The sequence below is a fragment of the Trachemys scripta genome, chromosome 17, assembly GCF_013100865.1.
Source record: "Trachemys scripta elegans isolate TJP31775 chromosome 17, CAS_Tse_1.0, whole genome shotgun sequence".
NCBI classification, from domain to species: domain Eukaryota; kingdom Metazoa; phylum Chordata; order Testudines; family Emydidae; genus Trachemys; species Trachemys scripta.
In genome coordinates, this window is record NC_048314.1 from 3830482 (window position 1) to 3842330 (window position 11849).

An 11849-nucleotide genomic window follows, 5' to 3' on the forward strand; every position below is an offset into this window, starting at 1 on the left:
TTGAATTGGCCCTGTCAACACTGGTTCTCCACTTGTGAAGTAACTCCCTGCTCTCCATGTGTCAGTATATAATGCCTGCATCTGTAACTTTCACTCTATGCATCCGAAGAAGTGAGGTTTTTACTCACGAAAGCTTATGCCCAAATAAATCTGTTAGTCTTTAAGGTGCCACCAGACTCCTTGTTGTTTTTGTTTTTATATATTTCACTTCCTGTATTTTGAAAGTGAATTTATGGAAATATGTATTATTTTAGCTCCACTGCATAACAGTGTTTGCTATGGTTAAAGACTCTAACAGTTCTATTTTATATACATCAGCCACTAGGATCTTATCTTTTAGATATTTGCTCCAGGCTGCATTTTTGGATTAAAGAATTTTAGCCCAAATTATATTTTTGGTAATTTCCCAAAAAAGGCTTTATCTGTTTTTATAGTTTTGTAAATGCAAAATACATAAATGAATTAATTTATGTAAAAGCAAGTCTATTTTTAAAAAGATACAGAACCCGATTCTCATTTAGACCAAGTCCTTTTTACATAATTCAATAAGCATAGAGGGGCCTTGATTTAGGAGCAAGTGATGTTTATATCCACTGAAAGAGTCCACTTCACACAGTCAGAGCAGTGTAAAAGCACAGGTGCCAACTCTGTGGGTGCTCCAGGGCTGGAATATCCATGGGGGGGGGGGGGGGGGGGGAGATAGTCTGGCTGATCAGCAACTCCCCCTCCCTCCCAGTGCCTCCCACCCACCACCAATCATCAGTGTGGTGGCCAGTGGAATTAAGGTGAATCACTCAGGATGCAAACACCTCCAGAGAGGTATCACCCCCTGGGGAGGTTGGCATATAACGGTTCAAATTGGGTTTTCCAGAGACCAGACAGACAATGAAAGGTTTTTGGCATAAAAAAACCTGAGATTAAACTGACACGGGGAGTCTTCTTTCTAATTCAACAAATGGCCACGACCTTCTGCCTAATAGAGCAGACGGGAGGGAACCCTTGCAGAAGGGTTGGAAAGACTTTGGCTTATTAGGGCCGCCTAGGATGAAAAGTGACCTTTGGTAAGCTTTTACCATGCATATGGGAACTTTTATTTGTTTAACATGTTCCCTCTGTAATGCTTTCACCCTACTATTCAATGCAATTTGCTTTGTAACTAGTACACACTGTTGTAACCCCTGCAGAAAGGTTAAACACAGAGGTACTGCAAAAAGCCTAAATCCCCTGTCTGGGGGAAGAGAGAAGCATCCCTGCCTGAGAGAGGCAACAGCTAGGAGCCAGAAATCTGAAGTGGGTATCCTTGAGGAAGACTGGGGTGTGTGTGCAGTTAACCCTTAAGCCGTGACAGGGGTTACCAGGAAGTTAAAGGAAAACATGAAACTGGCCTTCCCTACCCACCCCCCAGACAGAAATACCTACATTTCTTGGAGGTCTCTACATCTTCTCCTCTTCTCTGCGCTGCTAAGATTGCCTAGAAATAAGAAATTTAACTTTATCAAGATTAGTTCCATTGACATAAGGCACAGATCTCTATTTAAACACTTTAACAAAGAATGATTTATCATCCACAAAACAGCCAAGCTGCTAGCAAAAATAAATAAATAAAAAATAAAATCATCCTCCCTGAGCATGTATCCAAGCAACCCACAATAATTCTGCTACCAAAGGAGAGGGAAGGAAGTAGCCTGCTTTGCCAGTTGGAGAGGAGATGTATTAGTTCTGAGAAGTACATTGGAAGAACTCTCCATATTAAGAGAGACATTTTGGATGCCCTGGAGAAAAAAAATTGTTATGTGGATTTTAATCTTCTTTCCCCACAGTTTGAGAAAGAAACATTGCTCTGTAGTCCCTATTACTGAGAAAACAATGTAAAATGGGCTAGGATAATGTCTCGAGGTGTGTCTAGACTGCAAACTCATGCTCAAGCCTAATCCACCATCTACACATAAATTGTGCAAACCCAGGGCAGGGGTGCCATTTCAGATGGGGGGGGGGGAGGAGGAGGACAGGAGAAGACTGCGACTTTACCCATGACTCAAGGGCTACTTAGGCACCTAATAACTAAGTTTTTTGCAGATAACTTGAGCCTGGTCTACACTACAAAGTTAGGTCAACATAAGCCGCGTTAGGTCAATTTAATAATATATGTGTCTACACTACTGAGTCCCCTTCCTCCGACCTAAGGGACCTGTAAAGTCGACTTCTGTACTCCACCTCCATGAGAAGCATAGTGCTTGATTTGACATCAAAGGGTCGACATGGGGATAGTGTAGACAGTGCATTGTGTAACTTGAATGAATTGGCCTCCAGGAGGTGTCCCACAGTGCTCTGCTTTGACCGCTCTGGAGAGCACTTTCAACTCCACTGCACATCAGCCAGGTACACAGGAAACAGTCGCCCCCGTTAAAGCCCTGGAAACTTTTGAATTTTCATTTCCTGTTTAATCAGCATGGAGAGCTCGTCAGCACAGCTGACCATGGATGCTCAAGGCTACAAATGCGTTCCAGCATGGAGCACAGGAGGTGCTGGCTCTGATTGCTGTGTGGGAAGAAGAGTCCGTGCAGGCAGAGCTCCGATCCAGCAGAAGAAATGCTGACATCTTTGCCAAAAATCACGCAGGGCATGTGGGAAAGTGCTACACCAGGGACACGCAGAAGTGCCACATGAAAATAAAGGCGCTTCAGCAAGCGTACCAGAAGATAAGGGAGGCGAACAGTCGCTCTGGTTCTGAGCCACAGACATGCCGCTTCTACGAGGAGCTGCATGGGATTCTTGGTGGCGACCCCACCACTACCCCACAATGCTCTGTGGATACCTCCCAGGAGCCCCGGACGACCTCGGACAACAACGAGGACACTGTTGATGAGGAAAAGGAGGAGAATGCAAGGAAGGCAAGCAGAGGATCCGTTCTCCCCGACAGCCAAGAACCGTTTTTAAACTCTGGAGCCCATTCCCTCACAGGACCAACTTCCGGCAGAGCATGATGCTGGGGAAGGCACCTCTGGTGAGTCCACATTTCCAGTCAAACTGTAGGGGTTACCTGCTATTATTTTTAATGTTGAATCTGAACAAAGAAGTAGGTGTCATGGGTATCTGTGACCACTCCAGCTACACAGAGGGTGCTCTCCAAAAAAAAGACTGTTTATGTGCACGGGGATGTCCCTGGAATCCTTCATGGAGGGACTCTTCAATCCTTTGCAGAAGGTTTCTGGGAAGAGCTGCCGTATTTCATCCACCACGGTAGGAGACTTTCCCGCGCCACTCCAGTATTTACTCTGCTGGCATCATTGCAGCACACAGCATTGCAACATAAGGACCAGGTCTGTACCCAGACGCCTGCAGCATCTGCTCCCTTTCTGCCTCCGTTACCCTCAGGAGAGTGATATCGTATGTGGTCACGTAGGGGAAACAGGGGGAGTTTTAAATGCTAGCCCTTAAACCACAAGCAATTTGACAAGTAATCCACCCAGTTTGGTGAATTCTGGGTCACAGAACCACGCTTTCCCAAGCGTGTCCTGGTTGTGGTTGGAAGGGATCACCGCATATTGCGACCAGCATTTAAAAGGGTGGGGGTGTCTCCCATTCGTCTCCCTCCCCCCTCCCCCAACTCAGTGCTGCTTTTGTAACAATCAAACTATTTGCAGGGCTTGACACTGGTGCCTGTCCTCAAGCACCATCCAGGTTGCTAGGGGAAAGAGGGCTTTTCTCAAGTTCCAACCTGTGATCCCAAGGATGTGCTGTAGCTTTTGTAAAGACAAGACCTCTCGCCCATGCCTCGTGACTCACCATGGCTGCAGCATCAAACCAACTCTTGCAATAGCCAGTGGTTGTGATTACGTTGTGGCTTGCAGGGAAGTGCATTGAGGGGAATTTCTTTTATAAAAAGAATTAACCTTGCACCAGAAACAGTGTATTTACTCTCAATGCTACCCTCGTGCTTTGTATTCTTTACAGCTGAAACCTTGTCCATCGGCACATCCTCCACACCAGGACAGGGACTTTCCCAGATTAGAAGGCAGAAAAAGACGACTCGGGAGGACATGTTCAATTAATTCATGCACGCCTCCGAAAGTGACAAGACGGAGCTCAGAGCATGGAGGATTACACTGCGTGATAGCCTGCACAAGGAGAGCATGCAGGGAACAAGAGCATGCCACAAAGGAATAGATCCTGTGGATTATGAAGGAGCAAACACATGTTGAGGTATCTAGTTGAGGTTCAAGAAAGGCAGCTGGATGCTACAGTCCCTCTGGAGCCAATGCTGAACCCGCTGCCATCATCGCCCAGTTCTACATTCTCCCCGCACCGCAAACATCCTAGGATGCGGGGGAAAGTCCGGTATCCCTTACATTCAATACCAGGGGAGGGTACAAGGACCAGAAGGCGCCCATTCCCACACCTTTGATGGTTATTGTGCAACTGTAAGCAAGCTGTCCTTGTTCCCTCCCCCGCATTGTTATCAGTCCCTTTGCCCAGGTTATCTTACTTTTCTTTGCTGGCTTTGTGTGTTTGAGACCATAATAAAACTTAACGGATTGCGGAGAGAAGGCTCTTCATTCATTCAGCACACTGTGGTTAGTGGGGGTGGAGTTTACAGGGGGAGAAAATGCAATGAAGGGGACAGCTTGGTAAGGACCACCACACAAGTGTCACATTACTGTGGGTCACATTGCTGAAACTAGTTTGCAAAGCCTCCTGGAGACGCACAGCCCTTCCATGTACTCTTCTTATTGTCCTGGAGTCTAGCTGCTCAAAATCAGCTGCCAGGTGATCTGCCTTGACCCTCCACCCCGCCAGAAACTTTTCTCCCTGTTTTAGATATTATGGCACACGCAGCTGGCAGCAACAACAATGGGGATATTGCTTTCACTGAGGTCTAACTTAGTAAGCAAACAACACCAGCAGCCTTCTAAACGTCTAAAGGCTCATTCCACCACCATTCTGCACTTGCTCAGCCTATGGTTGAACTGGTCCTTAACTGTGGTCTAGGCTGCCTGTGTACAGCTTCATGAGCCATGGGAACATGGGGTAGGCTGGGTCTCCCAGGATCACGACTGGCATTTCAACATCACCAATGGTTGTTTTGCAGTCTGGAAAGAAAGTCCCTGCTTGCAGCTTCCTGAATAGACCAGAGTTCCTAAAGATGTGCGCGTCATGCACCTTTCCCCGACCATCCCATATTGATGTCGGTGAAACGGCCCCTGTGATCTACCAGCGCTTGCAATACCATTGAGAAGTACTCTTTGGCAAGGTGGTCTGGTGCCAAGATAGGGATATGCGTTCTGTCTATAGCCCCACCGCAGTTCAGGAACCGCATAGTGGCAAAACCATCCACTATGCCCTGCACATTGCTCAAAGTCACTACCCTACATAGCAGAAGTCTATTGATTGCCCTGGAAACTTGGATCATAGCAGACCTCACAATAGATATACCCACTCCGAATTGATTCCCCACTGACCAGTAGCAGTCTGGCATTGGAAACTTCCAGAGAGCTATCGCCACTCATGTCTCAACTGTCAGAGCAGCTCTCTTTTTACTATTGCTGCGCTTTATGGCTGGGGAAAGCTCCTCACACAGTTCCATGAAAGTGGCCTTACACATTCGAAAGTTCTGCAGCGACTGCTCGACATCCCACAGCTGCATAACTATGTGGTTCCACCAGTCAGTGCTTGTTTCTTGGGCCCAGAAGCAGCATTCCACCGTGTCAAGATGATGCACGACTGCCACCAGCATCTGTAAATTGTTCAGGTCCATGGCTTCCAGCAGGGCTGCTTGTGTGGCATCACATCGTTCCGTGCGGCAGCTCCTGCTTCAGCTGAGTATATACTGCAGGATAAGACATGAGGTGTTTGTAATGCTCACAACAACAGTGTACAGCTGATCAGGGTCCATGCTTGCTGTGCTATGGCATCTGCGTGCAGGCTTAAAAAAAAGGCGCGAAAAAAAGGCTTGGTTTCTTTGCCGTTGATTTCAGGGAGGGAGGGAGGTAAGTACATCATGGGTGGCTAACGCCATGTTATAACCACTCGCGCAAATGTTTTGGTCCCATGAGGCATAGTAAGCCCAACCCAAAATTCCACTCTGCTCCATGCACTGTGGGATAGCTACCCGTAGTGCAGCGCTCTGTGCAAGCCCTGCTAGTGAGGATGCATTCTGCTGACACTGTGAATAGTCAGGTTTGGTGGACGGTCAAGTTTTCCCATGCCGCACCACAAACAAAAGGGCTAGAGTGGCCACATTTTGGGAAGGCACTAGGAAGTCTAGGACATGGGTGGCTGGACTTGGGCCCGCATAATTCAGTGTAGATGCTGACGCCCCAGGCTGAGACCCAGGGTTCAACAATCCTAACCTGGGGTTACAAGTGAGCGTAGACGCTCAAGCCCTAAATTAACAAACCCAGGGTCTGCTAACTTGAGTTCTACTAAACTTGGGCTTAGGCCTGGTCCCCATTAAGCCCTCACTTCGGACTAAGATACGCAAATTCAGCTACGTTAATAACGTAGCTGAATTCGAAGTACCTTAGTCCGAACTTACCGCAGTCCAGACGCGGCAGGGAGGCTCCCCCCGTCGATGCCGCGTACTCCTCTCGGCGAGCTGGAGTACCGGCGTCGACGGCGAGCACTTCCGGGATCGATCTGGGATTGATTTATCGCGTCTTAACCAGACGCGATAAATCAATCCCAGAACATAGATTGCCTGCTGCCGGACCCTCCGGTAAGTGAAGGCGTACCCTTACATTGCACTGCAGACAGACCCTGAAGCTGCATGTATCTGAAGACACATGGTTATGTATACAATTATGTTACATAAGTCACAGATTCCATGACTTTCTAGGACCTTCATGACTTCTTCTGGGGCAGGGCCAGTAGCCCGCTCTGGGGCCCCCAAACAGTTAGCCAGCAGCCTGCCCAGGAGCCCAGCACCAGAGCAGAGGTCCCCAACCCTCTGGAGCAGTAGCCAGGGTGTGGTCAGCCATCCTGGGGCTGGAGAAGCAGCAGTCAGCCCCTGCCACAGGAGCATCGGTGGGGCTGGAGCAGCTGCAAGCCCTGGCAGCGCTGTTTGTTCCTCCTTTTGCCCCCCCAAGGTATTTTTAGTGAAAGTCAGAGACAGGTCACAGGCTTCCATGAATTTCTGTTTATTGCCTGTAATCTGAATACCCGTGACAGAATCTTAACCTTATACATGATCTAATCTCATTCACGCAGATGTTTTGTTGAGGTCATCACTTTTTAAATATTGTCTAGTTAAAGAGTAACTATCTATAAACTTGCCAGAATTTTTTTTTTTTTTAAAAGTCATATACAGAAATGCTCTTTTATGACTTCCCAGGGCTGGATAAGAGATTGTTTCCATACCTAGCTACTTATCCACCTGCTCTCCTAAAATAATTAGACTATAGATGAGGAGTCCAGTGGTACCTTAAAGACTAACAGATTTATTTGGGCATAAGCTTGTGTGTGTGTAAAAACACGACTTCTTCAGATGCATGGAGATGCTTAAATCTGTTAGTCTTTAAGGTGCCACTGGACTCCTCATTGTTTTTGTGGATACGGACTAACACGGCTACCACTCTGATATTTAGAATATAGATGGTTATTTTTGAAGTAGCCAATAAACAAAATGCAGCACTAACCATTAGTATTATCAACACAAACTCAAACTAAGTACAAGTTAGTGGAGATAAGTACTTATCTCCACTGATACCAAAACTACATGCTCCAGTTTCACCCTAGAACTTTTAGAGTTACCTAGGAACAAACAGATGATAGGAAAAGCTCACAGAACTTGGTATTCAGTTGCTGTACCACGAGGGGCAAAAGCATCAAGGTGACAGATGATTACGAAACTAGCTACGAAGCTAAGAGACGGTTATCATACAGGTGTTCTGCACAATTGTACACGAATAGACTGTTATCAGTTAGGAATTCTGTGTTCGTTTTTATTGCCACCCAACAGTAGTTGCATCAAATAGCTACATGGCTTTGTTTTCAGGCAATGAACCCACATGTGAAATAAGTAATATGCACTTGGGCAGTTTGCAGCTTCTTCTTCCCAAAGAAAGACTGGACTGTTGTCCAGCCACAAAAATCCTTAAAATTGAAATAGACAATAGGAGAACTGCAGCATCGGATGTGTGTCAAAGGCTCCTTCCATGGGGCTGGGGCAGAACATACACTCCAAGTAGTTTATACTTGTTGAAAGTCCTCCCAATTATGTTGCATCAGCCAGCTTCTTTGATGCACAGCAGTTTTGAAATATTCTTTTTAATATACAGTAAGTTAACTGTTAAAGATAAAGACCTTTGAAAGCCACTGAATGTCCGAACGCACACAAGAACAAGCCAATGCAACACTGGAAGAGTTTAAGAGATTTAAGATTAATTTTTAGAATCTATGCCAAATGCCCCCTCAGCCTGGTTAGCAGGGTCATATATTAAAAGATTAACTACATTATCTGCAATTCTGTATTTCCAGCTGTCCTCCTTATTCCTACTAGAAGTAGCAATCCAAGGTGCAACATTATATCTTGCCAAGTCAGTGCTTTTCCTGGATAAGAATGAAGCCTCAAAGTGTCAATTCTGTCTTTTCAGCAAAAAACATGGAAAGCACCAAGCTGTCACAAGAAAGAACAGCAGCAATTTGTCACTGTACAATAATCTCGGTAGATTAATCTTACTGCACAGACACCAAGTTATTAGAAAAAAGCCTACCCCACATGTCAGCAATGGAACAAACCAAGCTAGACAAAAATCCCTTTTCTATTGTACACTCTTTTCAACTGTGCTGCATCAGAGCACTGACACGATTCTGCATTCAGTACTGTTTATTAGAGCAGGGGTTCTCAACCTTTTTCTTTCTGAGCCCCCCCATGCTACAAAAACTCCAGGGCCCACCTGTGCCACAATAACTGGTTTTCGGCATATGAAAGCCAGGGCCTGCGTTAGGGCGTAGCAAGCAGGGTAATTGCCCAGGGCCACACACCACAGGGGGCTTTCCAAAGCGAAGTTGCTCAAGCTTCAGGCCCAGGTGGCCGGGCTCGGGGCCCCAGACTTTAGCCCCAAGCGATGGGGCTTCAGCTTTCTGCCCCGGGCCCCCGTGAGTCTGATGCTCGCCCTGCGTGGCAGCCCCCCAGAAACCAGCTGGCAGCCCGCAGAGGGCCCCAGACCCCTGGTTGGGAGCCATGGATTAGAGTATGCCATTCAGTACAGTGATGCCCTGATCAAAAGCCCCCGCTAGCAGGAAATAGCCAGCCCGCTTCCGAAATGGGTTTGGGCGGTGAGCACTGCAAGGACCCCAAAGAGGATTATCCTGGTGCACACGAGGGATCCCTCCTTCCACTCATCTTCCCGGGCCCGCTTAGATCGTAGCGGGGCAAGTCCCACTGGGGCTGACACGAGCTCGCCCCGGGCCAGTAATGATTCCTGCCGGGGACCGAAGCCCGAACACACGGAGCCCGTTTAGAAGCAGCCCCAGAGCCGGCGGGGAGACGCTGCGGCCGCCGGGGACCAGCCGGTGACCCACGGCCCAGGGCAGAGACCACATGGCGGGTGCGGCCGGGGAGCGCCGAGCCCGGGCTCAGAGGGGCGGGCTGCCGGCCTAGCCACGCCCGCCCGCGGGCTGCCGGCGACTCACCCCCGGCCCGGCCCGGCCCGGCCGCTCCGAACCCAGGGGTCGGTCCCCGGCCAGCGAGGGGCTCGCGGCGGGGCGGGGCGGGGCGCCGCGGCTGCCCGGGGAGGGGGCGGGCAGAGCCGAGGGACGGGACGGGACCCGCCCGGGCTCCGGGGCCCCCCCCTGACCTGCTTGGACTTGGCCTGGGCCGCGCTCGGCCCCTTCTTGCGCAGCACCGTGACCGTGTCCCAGTCGCTCTCCGCCATGGCCCCGACCTACTCGCCCGCAGCGCAGCGCAGCCGTCTCCTGCGCGCCCCGCCCCGCCGCTCATAGGGCGCCCAGCCTGTCACTCCTCCAGTAGCCTTGGAATGATTGGATGAGAGAGGGGTACCGAATCCCGGAACGGCTGTGGCTACGCTCTGCACGCTGATTGGTTCATGTGCATGCCACTCATCAAACACGTTACCTTACTGGGTAAGAATGACGCCTTCAGGAGGGTGGGACTTTGGGTCGCCTTGTCTCAATGGACTTCGGCATAAACACGCGTCAGTGGCCGCTGTAGCGCCGCTTGTGGGCGTGGCCGGGCTGAGCAGGGCGGGCCTAGGGGCAGCCACGATTTGGGGCGTCCCGTTGGCAGCGTGGCTGAGGCTGGTCCGCGCTTGGAGGCTTTGCTGGTGCTGCTGTTTGCTTAGCGGGATTTGTACTTCAATAGCTGCACCAGCCTAACGCTCCGTTACACCAGTGCAAAGTACCATTCAACCAGTGCAAAGCACTATTACATCAGTGTAAATTTGTTTAGAAGGGCTCCAGAGGTGATCCTGGCAATTCTAGGCCTGTAAGCCTGACTTCAGTCCTGAACAAACTGGTTGAAACGATAATAAAGAACAATATTGTCAGACACAGAGATGAGCATAATTTGTTGAGGAAGAGTCTGTGACGGGTTGGATCACAGAAACCCCCTTGGGAGCTGCCACCCGATGTGCAAAGACTGCCCCTGCTCCTGTTTTCCCTGCCAGCTCAGGACTCCAGCACCCTGTCTTGCTGAGCCAGACACTCCTGTTTGGCTCCACACACAGATCCAGGGTCTGAATCTCCTGTCCCAAAGCTGCAAGTTTACCTGAAAACAGCTCGCAGTAGCGCGCTTGTCTTTAGCACTCAGATGCCCAACTCCCAGTGGGGTCTAAACCCAGATAAATCCGTTTTGCCCTGCATAAAGCTTATGCAGGGCAAACTCATAAATTGTTCGCCCTCTATAACACTGATAGAGAGATATGCACAGTTGTTTGCTCCCCCAGGTATTAATACATACTCTGAGTAAATTACTAAATAAAAAGTGATTTTATTAAATACAGACAGTAGGATTTAAGTGGTTCAAAGTAGTAACAGACAGAACAAAGTAAGTCACAAGCAAAATAAAACAAAATGCGCAGATCTATGCCTAAACAAACTGAATACAGATACTTTCCTCACCAGTTCCAGAATGCTCCCTTCTACAGGCTAATCTCCTTTTAGCCTGGGTCCAGCAATCACTCACACCCCCTGTAGTTACTGTCCTTTGTTTCAGTCTCCTTCAAGTATCCTGGGGGGGGGTGGAGAGGCTCCTTCTTTAGCCAGCTGAAGACAAAATGGAGGGGTCTCCCACAGGTTTAAGTAGACTCTCTCTTGTGGGTGGGGACCTCCCTCTTCTGCAAAGCCCAGCTCCAAGATGGAGTTTTGGAGTCACCTGGGCAAGTCACATGCCCCTGCATGACTCAGTCTTTGCATTGTCCACATGGCATCTTGCATGTCTCCAGGAAGACTTCTCATGTGGATTGGAGCATTCCAAGATGCATTGTTCCCTAAGTGTCTCCTGATCAGGTACTTAACCTGGCAAATTCCTTCCTAAAGAAGCTGACCAAATGCCTCACAAAGCTTACTTAGAAATCATGCAAGCATACACCACATATTCTTAAGCTTGAGTAGAAAATGATATATACGTACAAATAGGATGAATAGATATAGTAGATCACAACCCTTACGGAGATATGTTACATGGCACAGGCAGCATAAAACATATTCCAGTTATGTCATACATACATTTATAAGCACCCCCTCCCCATAAAGCCTTATGGGGTACACTGTCACACCCTCCCCCTGAACTTACTGCCAGAGACTTGGACACTGTCCATGGCGGAGGCAGTACCTGTAAAATTTCTGTTTGTTTCTGGTCACACTTCCTTTCAGTACCTTGAAACCATATG

General features: G+C 48.7%; 1 long non-coding RNA gene across 1 annotated transcript; it reads right to left on the bottom strand.

The window, feature by feature from the left end:
- Nucleotides 1-282: 282 nt before the first annotated feature.
- LOC117867227 lies at nt 283-9951 on the bottom strand. The gene is made up of 2 exons (XR_004643330.1): nt 9798-9951; nt 283-1471 (listed from the first exon to the last, which is right to left on the bottom strand). It is a non-coding gene; the product is annotated as an uncharacterized LOC117867227 (long non-coding RNA).
- Between the last annotated feature and the right edge of the window lie 1898 nt (nt 9952-11849).